This window comes from Bombina bombina, chromosome 7 (assembly GCF_027579735.1).
Source record: "Bombina bombina isolate aBomBom1 chromosome 7, aBomBom1.pri, whole genome shotgun sequence".
Classification (NCBI taxonomy): Eukaryota; Metazoa; Chordata; class Amphibia; order Anura; family Bombinatoridae; genus Bombina; species Bombina bombina.
This window is the reverse complement of record NC_069505.1, coordinates 50,650,406-50,669,186: the sequence shown is the minus strand read 5'-3', so window position 1 is coordinate 50,669,186 and position 18,781 is coordinate 50,650,406.

Below are 18,781 nucleotides of genomic sequence, written 5' to 3'. Positions count from 1 at the left end.
ACTGTAACTCCTTATTGATCTATAGTAAACAAAGCATTAATAAAGTTTATTTTCATATTTCTATCAGCATAATTGTGAACATTTATGTGTTTTAAAGGAGTAGTAAAGGCTCCATTTTACATTTCAGGCATCAGAGAAGAAAAACATGTTTGCGTCATTGATTCACTGAGAAAAGCTGCTCTGAATTTACCTCTAACTTCTTCCTGACATCACTGGGTTCATTAAGCGTGCCTCCAGAATCATTTGAATGGCCAGTTTAGGTTCACAGAAGAATCCAGTAGCATCTTGTCCATGCATGTAGGAGCCTAAAGCCAATATCTAGTGTTTTTAATGGAAACACTAGCAACTAGATTCACTAAAGTGCAGTAACGTGGCACAATAGTGCTAACGCTGGGAAGAGTGAATCTTAAAATGGCCTCAACACCATTAGGGTTGCCACCTTTTTGTCTGGGTGAACCCTAATACTAACCGCCCCTCCCCAATCACAATTATCATACATAGTTGATCCTGCTCTGCTCTCCTGGCAGCTGCACTGGGAGAAAGGGATGTAATAGTATCACTCGTCCCAGTGATGCCACGGAGGAAAGCAGAAGCAGCGCTGGGAGGCAACAGGGCCGATATCTACTTGCAGTGTGTGCCCTATGCAACAGCACAGGGCACACACGGAAGATAAGCCCTGTTTCATCTTATACCGGACGCAACATCACCAGTCTTATAGCTGCAGCTGTTTTATAGGGGAGCCAATACGGATTTTCAAACATGAGTCCCAGGCATGTCATTGAAAACCCAGACTGTCCGGGTGAATTCGTCAGGTGGCAACCCAACTTACCATATGCATTATGAATGACCTATTCATGGCATGGTTGGGGCTCGCTGTGTGTAGCAAACTATGCTGCATGACGCAATAATTCAGGAGTCCGGAAAACCCTGCCACTTACTTCTACCCCATACACTGTCTTGTGATATGGGGAGGTTAATAGAAATAGGTACCTAGAGGGAGCTACCCCTCTAGGCCCCTCTATAGTTATATATATAAAAAATAAATTGGCACCTCTGTTTTTCCAAAGGGGTTAAATTATTTTGTGAACTGCTGGTGCAATGCCGCCTCCTGCAGATTCGCGGCCAATCGGCCGCTAGCAGGGGTGGCAATCAACCCGATCGCATTCGATCAGGTTGATTTCTGTCCGCGACCTCCGAGCAGGCGGACAAGTTACGGAGCTTGATAAAGACGTCTTTCGTGGCTCCTACAGGTATCCGTAGGAATGTCTGTCATGTTCATATGCTGAAGACACGCTACAGCCGCGCAGAAGAGGCCCATCGATACATGCTGGGGGTAAGCACCGCTTTTCTTTGTATCTTATCCTTGATAAATCGGCCCCATGGACCATAATAAAGTAACAAGAAATAAATCATATGAAATATTACAACACTATAATACGTATTGTTTGTAACTATAAATATGCTGCATGAACATAACCTCTGTTTCATTAAAGTAGTTTCCACTGCTAAATAGGAGGCCACTCTAGGACCTCAAAAGGATCATGCTACTAGAAAAATAAGGTGTACAATAAAACATAGTAGGAATGGTTATGTATGAGTACATAATGGGACCTGGTATATATATATATATATATATATATATATATATATATATATATATATAATCAGCAAGAGATGCACACTCCAATAGGAATAATTTTATAATCCTGTCACTTTTATTGTGAACATTTTTGGACCTACAGGCCCGTCCTCAGACAAATAAGTGTACACTTTTTTGTCTGAGGACGGACCTGTAGGTCCGAAAACATTCACAATAAAAGTGACAGAATTATAAAATGATTCCTATTGGAGTGCACTTCTCTTGCTGATTGTTTATACCCTTTTGCTGTACCCTGGGTTGTTACCTATTGGATGTCTGGAGTGTGATCTGTTTTGCCTTATATATATATATATATATATATATATATATATATATATATATATATATATATATATATATATATATACTTGAGTCTCACTTGTGCCCACCTTCAGAGTTAACATTTATATTGGAAAAGAGCATTTTAGACCCCTATACCACCTGCATGTGTCCAATGGTGGAGTATTACATGAACATGGTTAAAATAGTTATATGTAAGATAATGAAGTTGAAAGTTGGCAACGTTTCATAACAACTTTTATGAAATTCTTAGGCGTCCATGGCAGTAATAACAATAAGAAAAAAAAAGTATGAACAACCCTCCTGTGGAATAGAAAGTCACTCTAAAGCCCTTAAATATCTAATAGACTACTTCTTGTAAGAAGAGAGTATGCATAGTAACAAAGTAACATAGTAGATGAGGTTGAAAAAAGACCAAAGTCCATCGAGTTCAACCTATACAAATCTAAAATACTTACAAAAAGCTCCAGTTAAACTTAAATAATCCCACTAAAATGTGACCCATTTAATACTTGCAATCATATCCATTAATATTGTTTCTAGACAGAGATGTATCCAAACAATTTTAAAATGTATCTAGGGTATTGACATTCTCTACCTCCTTTGGTAATGAATTCCACAATTATATTGCTCTTACAGTGAAAAACATGTTTCCGTTGCAGTAGATTAAATCTCCTTTCCTCCAACCCTAAATTGTGACCTTTTGTCACAATTTTCTTGGAATAAACAGAGCTTCTGCCATCTCTGTATATGGTCCTGGAATATATTTATATAAAGTAATCATGTCACCTCTCAAGCACCTTTCTTCTAAAAAAAACAGACCCAGTTTGGCTAGCCTCTTCTCATAGCTTAAATTCTCCATTTCCCTTATTAGCTTTGTGGCTCTTCTCTGAACTTTTTCTAGTTCTGCAATATCTTTTTTGGGATCGGTCCCCAAAACTGCACTCCATACTCAAGGTGAGGTCTTACCAGGGCTTTAGATAGTGACAGAATTATGCTTTCCTCCCCTTAATCAATGCCTCTTTTAATACAGTATAAGTATTTTATTAGCCTTTGTAGCTGCTGCCCTGCATTGTGCACCCATCTTTAGCTTGTTATCTATTACTACTACCAAAATCCCTTTCCTCCACTTTTTGACTAAATCTTGTCCCATTTAAATTATACGTTGCCTGCTTATTTTTACTTTCAAAATGTAGAACCTTGCATTTTCCCTTGTTAAATCTCATTTTCCATTTACCTGCCCATGCTTCTAATTTTTGAAGATCCCTTTGTAACGAAAGATCATCCTCCATGTTAGAAGTGTCTGATATACCAATAACTGAAGACTTAGAAGTATCTAGTATTACAAATATATGTATAAATTAGCCTGTGATAGAACATAAATCAAGATATACCTATGGTACCCCAGATCATTGGCCTGAGTTAGCGGACCAGTGAGTAGCCCCTAAGTATGAATTTGTACTGTACTGTATAATATATTAGATCCTTAGCTGCCAACTGAGAGAATAACAAAGTGTCACTTGACAGGAGTGTTAATATACCATTGCAAAGTGTGAGTAACTTATAATGCACAATTGTATAAGACTAAATAAATAAAAAATAAAGAAATAACATGCACAGCAGCCCACACGAGTGATGAAGAAATACTAGCACATTAATCTGTAGATATACTGTGTGTGTGTAGTTAATTAAAAAGGCAGTCTCCTTAACCAGTACATTGAACTTCTAAGTAAAGAACATATAAAACCATAAAACAAGTCTGCGTGTTTTACTCTCTGGATTATATGTGAATATCGGACGTTATGTGCATTAAACTTTAAACAAACCACACAGTGTAATACGGTAACTTGGCTATCCATAAGATTGATAAAATATAGAATTGAATGTCCTGACCTAGGTTAATATTGAACTGTAGCGAGATTAAGAGGATTATACTCAGATGAGATAGGCTGCGGTAGCTTAGTGTCTGTGAGGCATTTAACTTGGGAGGTCGCTCCAAATTTATAATGGTGTGGAGGGGTAGCAATAGACTGGCCTCATTGGAATCATTAGAGGGTAAACCACTAACCTATGCAACTTTTGTCGAGGCTACGCTGTTGTGTAGATACCTTCACTCGAGTGTGCGTATGTTGCAAGTACAAGGAGATTCCCATCCTGGAAGTATACTCAGCTGGACATAGCGATGTATCAGTCGTAACTGCTGAGGTTTTCACTTTGCTGGGTAGTGCAGTATGTTGCGCTAACGACACTTCTGGTCGACCTTGGTGGGTACAGGGACCCAGAGCTGCCGATGTAGAGGAGGATCCTGTGATGTTTTTTGCATGCCAACACAAGTGGTTCATCCCTTGCTCCAGAGGACTGGCTGCATCCCCCAGAGACCAAACAGGTGTAAAGCAGCGGGATCTCTCTTCATCACACATAGGTGGTAAGTTACTGTCAGCGCGGCTAACTATAAGAATCGGAGCAGTGGTATTCTGTATCTCTGGGAAATGCTCGGCTCGTGTCTCTTTCTGTGTGAGAGGCACAATAATGCTATCCTCTCTCGTTTCTGGTGAGCGTATGTCAGTTAGGAGCTGGTGGAATTGAGCGGTCATATGTTTCTCAAAATTTGTTAGGAGGGCTTTCACTATAGTGAGGTCTTCCGCCATATTCTCTTGCCAACAGTCTATTACAACGTAATCATGATAACTCAGCAAGAAAAAGAGCTATATAGTCATCTTCTCTTCTGCATACTGTTGAGATTATTTAGCTGTGTAGACATATATCTTCTGTAATTGTGGGGGGGGGGGCCGAGATCTCATGTACAGGCCGCCGACCAAGACGTCCGTGGTCCGGATCAGTTCCCAGATAATGAAAACACTTTGAATTTGGTATAGTGCACATCAGCATACTTTATAGAAGCTATTTCTTGTGTTCCCAAGTGAGGATGCTATAGTTGATTAAGGATAATCATCAGATTATCTTCTTTTTCCTCAGAGCTTCTGAAAATGCGACCTAGTATGGCCCGCCTGGACACGCTCCCCCCAAAAACTTTTTTTTTATGAAATAGTAAAGGCCTTTAAAAATATATATATATCCGAGGCGGAGCTTGGCCAAGACTGTGAATGGCCGCACATTGAATTAGCTCTGAAGCCCCAAGACTCTTGCTACAGGTAACAAGCAGACTTTAACAAGCCAGAACTAGCTGGAAAACCCAGACCCATAACTATAAACGGTCTGAGCACCTACGACAACCACTTTGAGGAGCGGAACAATAACGGAGACCTGTGTTTAGACTAGTGCGCAGTAAGGCCTGAGCGGGCTGGGAACCAGCTGCAGCGGTAAAAACTTTGACCGCGTAAAGGAAAGATAAACGGATACCGCATTTGAGCAGCAGTGACTACACAAAGTAAGGCCAAGACAAAAACGGGAGTTTGGTGTGCTTGTGACCTGACAGCCCAGATAAGTGCGCAGTAGCGGATCGCTGCACCGGAGGGTAAAGACACTGAGCGGTAACGGGCCCACTATCTGCCACATCACTGACCTCTGCAGGACTTGGGTAAAAGCAATCAGGTACCCTACAAGCTGTGGTGGGAGACAGGGAGGTGCATTCAGCTGCTCGGAGCTGCCCGGTGTTGTTTTTTGTGTTGTTTTAAAGCTGACAAATGCCATACCGGTATAAAGAGCCAAGGCTGTGACCGCAGAAGCAAGCCCAAAGTAGCAAACCCTGTGGCCTTAATACACGCATAATTGAAGGGGCATCGTTTGCTGAGGTCTACTAGTTTATTAACAGGCACTTTGAATACTTAAGCTAAATAAGCCTAATAGATGTGAGGGAGAACCCTTGGCTGATTTCAACTGAAGCATTGCTGAATTACACAGGCTTGTCTGCTCTGAACTGGCTCCCTATACAGAGACATAACTGACAGTCCATATACTTTATACAGCCAGACATAGGATAATTCCACTTGCCCTACCCTATTGCTCAGTAAAAAATGGCGAACAGACGCATAACCAAACCAGTGAAGGGGTCTCAATCTTCCAATATGGAAAACTACTTAATTTCTACTGAAAATGCTCCTGGCATCAATAAAGAACTACCAGACAGTAGTAAACAAGCTGCTGCTGCGCAGACTTCCAATCTGGATCCCCTGCAGCCTTGTTATCTCACTAGAGAGGACATTACACACTTGTCATCTAAAAAGGATATACAGGAAGCAATGACAGATGTCAAACTTATGTTTAGGGATCTGAAAAAAGATATAGTGGCAGTGGATCACAGAGTCTCCCAGATTGAGGAAATGCAGGAAACAATACGCTCAGACCTCCAACACCAGGCCAGCTGTATGCAATCCCAGGATGCCACGGTCCAGTCCTTGACCGACAGAATAGAAGACCTTGAAAATAGGAGCAGGCGCAACAACTGAGGTTGCGCGGCGTCCCTGAAACAGTGAATCCTCCTGATAGGTCATTACATTCAGGATTTCTTCAAATTCCTAAAAATGCTCCAGACGCAGCTGATATACAAGTTGAAAGAGCACATAGGGCTCTCAGGCCCAGACCGCCGGCCAGGGCCCCACCAAGGGATATAGTCATCAGACTTCTCCTACAGGGATAAAGAAGAAATTCTTCGGCTGGCTAGAAATAAGCACCCCCTTACCTATGAAGGTACTGATCTCCAGGTGTTTTCGGATTTATGCCCTGCAACTTTACAGAAGCGAAGAGATCTGCGCTACATTACCTCCAGCCTTAGAGACCACCACATCCAATACCGGTGGGGATTTCCCACTTGTATCATCGCATCTAAAAATGGCTCAACAGCAATTTATAAATCACTGGAAGATCTTCCCACCCTAAATCAGACATTTGGTTTACAAATTAGACCACCAAACATACCTGCTGTTCCTGTACAACCTGGCCCTAATGTTAATCATGGGGTAGCAGACCGAGGCCCTGACTAGGCTACTGGAGGCCTTGACAATTCGCATTGCCGTGTCATATCTGGCACGCTAATGGAACTGATCTCCCATGGAACACCCTGCCTGGAAATGAAAACTCCACCACCCTCTGCGACAGATAAGTTTATAAATATATATTTCAACTCTAGACACATGTTATATGCATAACCTTCTATTTTGATATAATTGTAGAATTAACAGTATGCATTTCCGACACCTTGGACAAGCCATTTGACACTGAGAGACTTCGCAGGTGTTGGAAACCAATCTCTCATTTGGGAGTTTGCATCTCATTTGCTCTATGTTGCTTATCCAAATGTTTTTGCAGCTACTTTTACAATGTTGTGTGTATATTTAATCTCTCACATACAGTAATACGTTTTATCAACAATTAAGACTAGCATCAGGTATTAACAAATCTATTTTTTGCCCCCCCTAGGTGTAATAGGATGTAAACATCACATATTTACAGAGTGTATAAATAAAAGAAATCTTAAAAAAAAAAAAAAAAAAAAAAAAAAATCTGGGGGATGGGTAGAGAAGAGTCTGCACTAGTCTTTAATTAAGCAAATTGAGTGAGCTATCAATGGGTATTCTCTAGAGAACATGGGACTCTAGGTAGGGTTGGCATGGGAGAGAGTTATGTGTTCCCGCTACCAGTCTATATTTTAGTTCTGACAATGATTATTGATATGTATTGAGTTACTTTACCTACAAAGTTCAAATATCAGTTAATTTTTCTATGCAAGAGTTTTGGGGTTACTACCTCCTATTTGTGTACTTAATACGTAGATTTTTGCCCCCTTTCTCCTTCCCTCCAATCTTACATCCTTCTGTATTACGTGTGAGGATCTAGCTTGTGTCTGCTAGATTCTCTCTGACTCTCTCTTTCCTCTCCCCACTTCTTCCTGTCTCTACATTCCCCACCCTTTTCTCTAGCAATCTAACTCACCCTTCTCCTTAGCTCCTTCTCTTTAACGCACCTTCCCACTACTGCTTAGAACCTCTCCACTTCTTTTGAGACTCTCCTTCTTTGTTCTTATCCTTCCCTCCCCTCCTTGTTCCTCCTTCCTTTTAAACCCCCCCCCCTTTTTTTTTTTTTTTTTCTCTCCCCTCCCTTACTTCATCCATGGCGCGCCCACAACCATTAAATAAATCCCTCAATCTGGATCTTCTAACTATTAACGTTAAGGGTATGAATAGCCCAGAGAAACGCTCGATTATCACGAGAGATCTACACAGAATGGGGGTGACATCATTTTATTCAAGAAACACACTTTTCTAAACACAGAGAACCCAAATGGTATAACAGATATTATCCAGAGGCTTGTTTTGCATCTGGGCCCTAAAAAAAATGGAGTTGGCATTTTGTTTCGCCGTGATGTCCCATTCCAATTGGAGCAAACTACTAAAGATCCCAATGGTAGATATATAATTCTGATAGGCAAATTATATGGTAGATCCGTGACCCTGGTCAACCTATACCTCCCACATAAGGCTCAAGATGTGTTTTTTAAGAAAATCACACAGTTGATCTTGGAATCACAGAAAGGTATCCTCCTCCTGGGAGGGGATTTCAATATTTCCCTAAACCCGTGCCTGGACACCTCGGACGGCCTCTCCAGCGCTCCACATAAAGTATCTAAACATCTAATTAGGTCTCTTAGAGATTTGAACTTGCACGATATCTGGCGTACCTTCCACCCAACAGACAAAAATTTCACTTTCTATTCGCACCCCCACAGGAAGTACACCAGAATCGATTACCTTTTTACAGATTCAATGGGCCTTACGGTTACAGCGGGAAGCAGTATCAACGTGATTACATGGTCGGATCATGCTCCTGTTAAATGCTCTATCAACTGGCCAAACGCCCCGGTAACCTCACATGTATGGAGGCTTGATGAATGCCTTCTTGACGATAAACTCTTAATATCAAAGCTACAAAAGAACATTGAGGAATATTTCCTCCTAAACGCGGACGGGGCTACTGCTGATCCACTGTGTGGGAAGCTCACAAAAGTGTGATCAGAGGCCATTTGATCGGACACAGCGAGCTTTGCGCAGATCCAAAAGGGAAACCTACAACGCACTGTTGGCACAGGTTTCACAAAAAGAACTAGCGCATAAAGACCGCCCCGCTGATCAGCCCTTCATGCGGAGCTGGCCTTAGCCAGATCGGCGTTGTTACCCATTTACAAGAGGAGCAACACAAAAAAGCCCTAATTATGCGACAAACTTTTTTTGAGCAAAGTAATAAAGCAGGGAAGTTATTGGCCCGAGCACTAGCTCGGAAAAGACTGCGCTCATATATCTATGAAATCACAGATGAATATGGAGTGACGCATAGAGATGGTCAATCCATAGCGAATACCCTTGGCAATTTTTATAAAACCCTCTACAACATACGCCCAGCAGAAAACCCGCGGGTAGAGTCCCACAACAGACGGACTTTTGAACAAAAGGTATCTGACTATATTGAAAAAGCGGGAGTACCATCTTTGACCGCTGAGCAGGCATGTCAATTAGATGCACCCTTCACTGCGGAGGAGATTCTAGCAGCTATCAAAAGCCTTCCAGCTGGGAAAAGTCCGGGCCCTGATGGGTTTGGTACGCGCTACTATAAAAGATTTGCAGGCATTTTAATACCTCATATGCTTAAGGTGTTCCACCGGCTTTCAGAAGCTCCTATTCTACCAAACTCGATGCTGGAAGCATTCATCTCGGTGATCCCTAAACCGGATAAACCAGAGAACCTGCCTGGCAGTTATAGGCCGATATCATTGCTTAATTCTGATATCAAGATCTTGGCCAAAGTCATAGCAAACCGCCTCAAGATATTTTTGCCACATCTGGTCTCTACAGATCAAACAGGATTCATCCCGGCAAGAGAGGCACGGGATAACACTCTCAGAGTGATCCAGCTGATCTCTCATGCGCAGGCTGCTTCCGCTCCGTTAGTCCTTGTGTCGACGGATGCGGAAAAAGCCTTTGATCGAGTCAATTGGACTTTTATGCGATTTACCCTGGAAAAAATGGGCTTCGGAGCCCACTTTATAAACAATGTACTCTCACTATACTCCAACCCAAACGCCGGGTTCGTGTGAACGGACTGTTCTCGGATACATTCCAGATCTCTAATGGAACAAGACAGGGGTGCCCCCTCTCGCCTCTGCTCTTTGCTCTGATCATGGAGGTCTTAGCCTGTCAGATACGCAAAAACCCAGAGATACGTGGATTTAAAACAGGGGGAATCGAGCACAAATTGGCTATGTACGCCGACGATGTGCTGTTGACCCTAGCCGACAATGGTGGGTCTCTGCAGGAATCGCTAACCGAGTTTGAGAGATTTGGGCAGATGTCAGATTTTTCACTCAATCTTTCCAATCTGAAATCTTGAATATTTCAATGCCTAGAGAAGCTTTTGAATTACATAGCGACGGTTGCCCCCTGAGGATTGCTATAAAACACCTTAAATACCTAGGTATTACACTAGCACCTTCGGTCGGGGAAATTGTGTCCCTAAATTATAAACGTATCAGAGAGGAGACCACACGGGATTTTGCGGCATGGAAAAATAAGACCATCTCTTGGATGGGCAGAATACAAGTGGCTAAAATGAACATTTTACCCAGAGTACTATATATATGCAGGCCATCCCTCTGTCGTCTGCTGACCATCTAATCCATCAAATACAGTCGCTACTTGAATCGTACATTTGGAACGATCTAAGACCACGGATCAACCAAAGGACGATGTACCTGCCCAGAGACCGGGGGGGGGCAGGTGTCCCTCGACTAAGCGAATACCTTAAGGCCATCCAGCTACAACGAATAGTTGAGTGGTGCCATGGTTCGCCAACAAAGCTTGGATAGGCTTGGATAGGGAGATCCTCTGTAGGGGTAACGTGGGATCTCTTGCGTGGATCAGCCCTGCCCAACGCCCTGCTTGGCTCGCACGGTATCCTCTGATTGAGGACGTGTTGTGTAGATGGGATAAATTAATTAAGGTGAAACCGTATATCTCTACCTCATATCACCTGTGATGCCCGTTCGTGAAAATCCAGATAACGGATTAGCTAATAAAGCCTACTCTCTGGGATCCTGCTATACTCTAGCGGAGACCGCGATTTCAGGTGCATTGTCGGGGGGCAAAATCAAGTCACATATGGAACTGGCTGAATGGGATTGTGACTTGTTTTCTTCTTGGTTCAGGGCAATGCAGTTCCATCATTACTACAGTGCTCTGCGTGACAGAGAGTTACTGAAAAGACAGAAAACACCATTTGAAGTGCTTTGCACCTCGCCAACTCTACCACGTCATCTCATTTCAATTCTGTATAAATTGCTGTTAGGGGGGGGCGACGATGCGCTCCCCTCTTACATAACAGCATGGCAACAAGAACTGGGCGTTGAGCCTGACCTCAAGGCATGGTTATCCATGTTTCGCAAAGCGAAACATGTGTCGGTCTCGATGAAACTGCAAGAAACCATTTTAAATTTCGAGTCGTTGGTACCTCACCCCACAGAGGTTAAAAAAAATATACCCACACACAGGTGGTGAGTGCTGGAGGGGCTGCGGGGAGGAGGGATCCATGCTACATATCTGGTGGCAGTGTCCTCATATACAACCCTTTGGAACGAGGTGTTTCGGGAGTGTAGCAGGTTACTGGAGATCATTCTACCGCCAGACCCTAAATATCTTATATTTCATGAACTACCTAAAATTGTCATGGCGCGAAACGCCATTTGTTCCTCCTAATGCTGAACTGTGCAAAAGGACTCATACCAAGACATTGGAAATCAATACACACACCTAGCCTGGAGGAGTGGAGGGCTGGGGTCTGGGATCTTTTGAGCCTGGAGAGGTTCCATTACCTTAAGACTGGGAGACTTGAGACTCATGAATATATGATTTTGATCTGGGAGGGTAGGGGTATATAGCTGCCAGGGAAAATTTTGGAGACTGGGTGGCCAGTTGAGGCGAAACTTATGAAAGATCTGGATTATTTAGTTTAAATTTACTATGACCATTGGAACTTATTCCTCCCTTACCCTTCCCCCCTCCCCTTTTTTTTTTTTTTTTTTTTTTTTTTTTTCTCCCCCTCTCTCCTCCTCCCCACCTCCCAATACTTGTTCTTCCCCTCCCTCTTACCTCCACACTATCTTAACCCAACATTCCCCTTTTTTCATCTTCCCGTCTGCTTCCTGAATCTATTTTTTTCTTATCATCTTCTCCACTGAAATTTTCAGAGACATTATGGGGTTGGCACTGCCGGACTTACCCGCATCTAACACTATATTAGCAGCCTTGTTGTTTTTTGGCCATTGGATGCCCGGGTCCGGTGCTGTCGACCGCAGGAATTTACGTTTATTTTTGGCATATTGCAAAGTGGAATGATAAACAATGAACACGCCAATTGTAATATTATAACTCTTTATCAGCCTATTACCAGGATATGTTTATGTTCATCTGATATGGCGATCTTGATCGCTCTTTGGTTTTATGTTTCATCTCAAATGTAAAAGATGTAATTATATATGTGTTCATTCAATAAAGCTTACTTTTTGAAAATAAATAAAAATATATATATATATATATACAGTGGGCAAAAAAAGTATTTAGTCAGCCACCAATTGTGCAAGTTCTCCCACTTAAGAAGATGAGAGAGGCCTGTAATTTTCATCATAGGTATACCTCAACTATGAGAGACAAAATGTGGAAACAAATCCAGACAATCACATTGTCTGATTTGGAAAGAATTTATTTGCAAATTATGGTGGAAAATAAGTATTTGGTCAATATCAAAAGTTCATCTCAATACTTTGTAATATATCCTTTGTTGGCAATGACAGAGGTCAAACGTTTTCTGTAAGTCTTCACAAGGTTGTCACATACTGTTGCTGGTATGTTGGCCCATTTCTGATTGCAGATCGCCTCTACAGCAGTGATGTTTTGGGGCTGTCACTGGGCAACACAGACTTTCAAATCCCTCCAAAGGTTTTCTATGGGGTTGAGATCTGGAGACTGGCTAGGCCACTCCAGGACCTTGAAATGCTTCTTATGAACCCACTCCTTCGTTGCCCGGGTGGTGTGTTTGGGATCATTGTCATGCTGAAAGACCCAGCCACATTTCATCTTCAATGCCCTTGCTGATGGAAGGAGGTTTGCACTCAACATCTCATGATACATGGCCCCATTCATTCTTTCATGTACACGGATCAGTTGTCCTGTTCCCTTTGCAGAGAAACAGCCCCAAAGCATGATGTTGAAACTCCCATGCTTCACAGTATGGTGTTCTCTCTCCTCCAAACACGACAAGTTGTGTTTCTACCAACCAGTTCTACTTTGCTTTCATCTGACCATATGACATTCTCCCAATCCGCTTCTGGATCATCCAAATGCTCTCTAGCATACTTCAGACTGGCCCCGACATGTACTGGCTTAAGCAGGGGGACACGTCTGGCACTGCAGGATCTGAGTCCCTGGCAGCGTAGTGTGTTACTGATGGTAGCCTCTGTTACGTTGGTCCAGCTCTCTGCAGGTCATTCACTAGGTCCCCCCCCATGTGGTCTGGCATGTTTGCTCACCGCTCTTGTGATCATTTTGACCCCATGGGGTGAGATCTTGCGTGGAGCCCCAGATCGAGGGAAATTATCAGTGGTCTTGTATGTCTTCCATTTTCTAATTATTGCTCCCACAGTTGATTTCTTCACACCAAGCTGCTTGCCTATTGCAGATTCAGTCTTCCCAGCCTGGTGCAGGTCTACAATTTTGTTTCTGGTGTCCTTCAACAGCTCTTTGGTCTTCACCATAGTGGAGTTTGGAGTGTGACTGTTTGAGGTTGTTGACAGGTGTCTTTTATACTGATAACAACTTCAAACAGGTGCCATTAATACAGGTAATGAGTGGAGGACAGAGGAGCCTCTTAAAGAAGAAGATACAGGTATGTGAGAGCCAGAAATCTTGCTTGTTTGTAGGTGACCAAATACTTATTTTCCACCATAATTTGCAAATACATTCTTTCCAAATCAGACAATGTGATTGTCTGGATTTGTTTCCACATTTTGTCTCTATAGTTGAGGTATACCTATGATGAAAATTACAGGCCTCTCTCATCTTCTTAAGTGGGAGAACTTGCACAATTGGTGGCTGACTAAATACTTTTTTTCCCCACTGTATATATCAATAGATTAATATAAAAAATGGACTGGGGGGGCGGAGCCGGCCGGCAACCAACATGGCCGCAACAGTGTGAAGCTCCGGGTAGCGAAATCTTAGAAATTAGGTCCTTGAACATTAAGGGAGCTAATATCTGGCTACAAGGTGATAAATAGATGGCTAACTATCCCTACAAGCTCAACGCAATCGCCATAGCTGTTTGAACACCAGGGGACAGAAATGGAGTTGCCATAGCAGAGTTGTAACTACGCCACAACTCCTGAGGCTTAACTGCACCATCGCAGCCTTCCCTTTTAAAGAGTCTCAGCACAAGGCATAGCAAAGGCACAAAGGTGAGAGGTTTGGGCCTTTGTGAGACCGGCACCCGGCCTTTCTGCAAGGGGTTGTGACTGACAGCAAGTGGAACATCCCCTGATAACTAAAAATATGGCTCGTGTGTCATACAAGACCCTTCAGGCACTTTTTTTGGAGCAGCTCACCCAGGTCACAGAAGCGGTGAATGCAGTTACGCGCTCCCGAACGCGTGGGTCCTTAATGGATGGGGCAGAAGCGGCAGCGCTACAAGAAGACAGGAGAGGGAAATTCCCTACCCAGAGCCCCAGCAAGCGAGTTGTATTTGACCCCAAAAGCCGGGGGTCCACTGGGAGGAGAGCACCTTCATCTACATTGGCCCACAGTGCGTTGCCTGTGAGGGCACAAGCAGGACAAAAAAATAGAGTTGCGGGTCGAGTCCATGCAAGGGTGAGACCGTTCACTCAAAGGCCTGAAGGTGAGCCTGTGGCAGAGAGATGTGCCATGGGCCACGCGCGGAAGCCAGAGGCTCAGCGTCAGTTACCCTCGGAACTGCTGACTGAAATAAAAATTGAAGCGACCTGCATGAGACAAGAGCTGCTGTTTTTGGAACTGGTAGAGCAGCGTTTTTTATTCTCTCCTGCCTGGGGCCCTAATAATAAGACTGGAATAGGATGAAGGTATGATCCTTTGTGGGTTCAGGCAGTCTCCTGAGTGGACTCATGGCTTCTCACTGAGTATAGCTGTAGGCTTGAGCCTTGAACTCTTGTTTATGACTGCTCTATTTATTAGATATAACTACGGGTTTTAGACTTAAGCCTTTGTTTGCAATTACACCTCTAAGAATTCTTGAGATAAAGGAATATGATGACCGCAGGTCTGAATCACCGCTCTTTAAGTGTAATGACTTATTTACTTTAGCAATAACCCATTCACTGATAGTTTGTAATTTTTTCCTTTTTTTTGCATGCTGTATATTACCTATTACTGAACCTGTACTGCCTTGTAGTTACTGATAGCATAATGTCAATGTCAATATACTTGCAGCTTATGAATGTGGGGGAATACAGTTAGTCTTTAGACTGGTGCTGGCTATTTAGCTCATGTAAATGTGAATGCTATATCTTGATAGCCACAATTCTCTGTCTTGTGCACATCATTCAGATTGTTTTTATACATATGTTACCTGCATAATTGCTACAAGTATGCTTCATGTTTATTGCTGTTCACAACCCTTATCCCAATGCTGTCTCACTGTGCCATTATTCGCTATGGGAATTTTTCTTTAGCTTATATGCTGATACCAATAGCTCCGGTCCATTTATAATATGTTGCATTTTTAATATGCTAGTGTTAACATGCACTATGTTCTGGCTCACCATACTAAGCGCCCCAAAAATAGGTGTTTTAAGCGCATATCAATATAGTCTGGGTCACCTCATTTCCCTTGTAGGGGGTATCCTGGGGAACATGACATAGTGCCACCTGAGGTCATCCCTGATGGCACTATTGTGAGACCTGGATGTTGCTCTATCTTGTTGTTTGTCTTGCCTATGTAGTTTGCCGTTAGCTATTTCCAACATAGGCTGCGGACATCTTATCGGTTTCTCCTACCCGTGGATTAGGGGAGAGCCTCGGGGGAGATATTTTCATAAATATGTGAAATTGATGTCATGGCAGCTATATTATAATTCTACCAACTGGGGGTCATAAGCACGATACTTTTAATGATATTGTCATTCCATCCTTATGAGTCTGTCCGCCCTGGGGGTGAGAGGGGACCCTCAGCGGGGACAATTATATTCACTATTACACAGTTCAAGGTTACAATTACACGGTATTTGTTTCTCCTTCTGGGCCAGTGGCCAAGGCCCTGAGGGAGTCCTTGTACAGGCTGCATAAACACGAACATCCAAACGTTTGGTTAATTATCACGAGATCCCTAAGTTGTAAACGGCAGCTGAACATTGTATTACAACGCATCCACTCAAGACTGATCTTAGCTTAAACTATGTAACCTAGAGATGCTATACAGTTAAGCCCCATAGTACAATAGAAGGGCTCTCAGCCTTGCAGGATGCCCAAGTTCTTGTTATGCGTCTTAGTTTTAAAGAAAGCTATGGACAATATTTTATTCCTAGAGCAAGCAACACCTATCTTTACCTTTTATATTCTGTTCAGCCTATCAACCCTTATGTTTATAGATATGAGATACCTAGCATTAGCCACTCCCCTCCCCCCCCCCCTAAAGCAGAGCCCATTCTAGGGTTCCAACTAGGCGGACTACTTTCGCCTCAATCCTTCTTATTTTATAAATATGTGTTCTCACCGATTTGAATTTTGTTGCTTAGTCTTTGGGTATGGAACTACGATTTATATAACGTTATTTTCTTATGTGTTTGATGTACGCTATTCCTCCCTTGATATATGTGTATGTACTTCATGTTTACAGATATTTGAGCAGGGGTCCTGCGTGTCCCCAATTGTTATTTTTTCTTTTAAATCAAATAAAAAACTATTAAAAAAAAAAAAAAAATGGACTGGACATTTGGTCATAAGAGATTTGGTCATAGGACTTTTGGTCCCTGATATTAATGATGAACAATAGTGACCATTTGTCTTATGAGCAAACATCCTATGGCCATATGTCTTATCACCAAAAGTCCTATGACTAAATGTCCTATGACCAAAATTCCTATGACCAAATGTCCTATGACCAAATATCCTATGACCAAATATCCTATGACCATATATCTTATGACAAAATGTCCTTATCACCATAAGTCCTTATGACCATATATCCTATGAACAAATGTCTTATGACCATTAGTCCTAACACCAATAAATCTTGCCCTAAAAGGCTGTGCCTTACATCAAATGTAATAAAAAGAATTCATCTGTGAAATGAGTTGTACAATGTTAGAGTAGTGGCTAAAATACCTTGTAGTAAGTTGGTATTCTGAAATAATCTGCCCCTGGGTCCTGGTCTTAAGGAGTGACTCCTTGTCGCTACAAACTCTTTCCGTTGTGGTGTACTCTCATTGGTTATAGCCCCTCCATTTGTATCCCATTAATGACCCTATTGGCGGTCAATCCTTCAGCCGTTACTACTTGCTCTTTTTTCATACACCCTTAGAGCTGTCACTCAATTTCATCAAAATTTTCATCAAGACTTTGCTAGCCACTTCAATAACAAAATTGACTCCATCAGAAATGAAATCAGACTCTCAACATAATTCCATTCTCTCCCCCCCTCAAATGCTCTCACTCAACCACAACCCACGTAACCTGAAACTTAGCTCATTCTCCCCTGTTACTAAGGAAGAAGTTTCAGCACTTATACTGCGCTCAGGGCCGCCACTAGAAATTTTGGGGCCCCTGACTCAACCATTGATCAGGCCCCCCCCCCCCACCTCCTTTGACATGTGCAATTTTTGACCAAGTGACTAAAACGTATATGCACTTTATTGTTAATTGCCTTTTTAAACTTGGAAATGTTGTAAAGGTAGTAACATACACACACAGACACACTCATACACTGAAACACACAAACACACTCACACATAAGGATTCACATATAGACACTCTAGCAGACACGCAAAGAAAACACACTCAGACACAGAAACCCAAACAGACACTTAGCACTTGTTTACATTGACCTGACAAGTAATGAGGTAAACTACAGTTTTGTAAAAAAAAAAAAAAAGGATATTTAGAAAACAAAATATGGAGTTCTGATTATCTTTTTGTAAAGAAAGATGACAACTAAATTATGACAACAGCATGCAGTGGCTGAAAGGAAGGGCCCTGAACTGCCTAAACAATAATTTAAAGGTTAAATGGTGGAGTGGTTACTTCTGGAAAGGTCTTGTTAGTCTCAAAGTCTGTAGAAAGATGTGAATAATTAGTAGTAAGGTCAAAATGTCCTAAAAAGGAACAGACAATGGACACACACACACAAACTCAAACTTGCACATACACCCAAGGAAACACCGACAGAGACAGCCTCAGAAAACACACACAGACATACACACACACACACAGAGACAACCACATGAAAAACACAGAAAGACATGCATACACACACCTCAGTGAGACATCCACAGAAAACACACAAAGACATACACACACCCTCACAGACACCCACAGAAAACACCGACATACATACATACACACAAACACCCTCACAGAAAACACCCATAGAAAAAGCTCAAAGACATATGCACACACCCTCACAGACATCCACAGAAAATGCACAAAGACATACACACCCACCCTCACAGAGAGACCCACAGATAAAAAATACATACACATAGAGACACAAACCAAAGCACAAAGACATAAACACATACACCCACAGAAACACTCACAGAAGGAAACATTTATGCACCTTGCATCCCCTAAATTAACAGTATGTGACATGCATGATAAA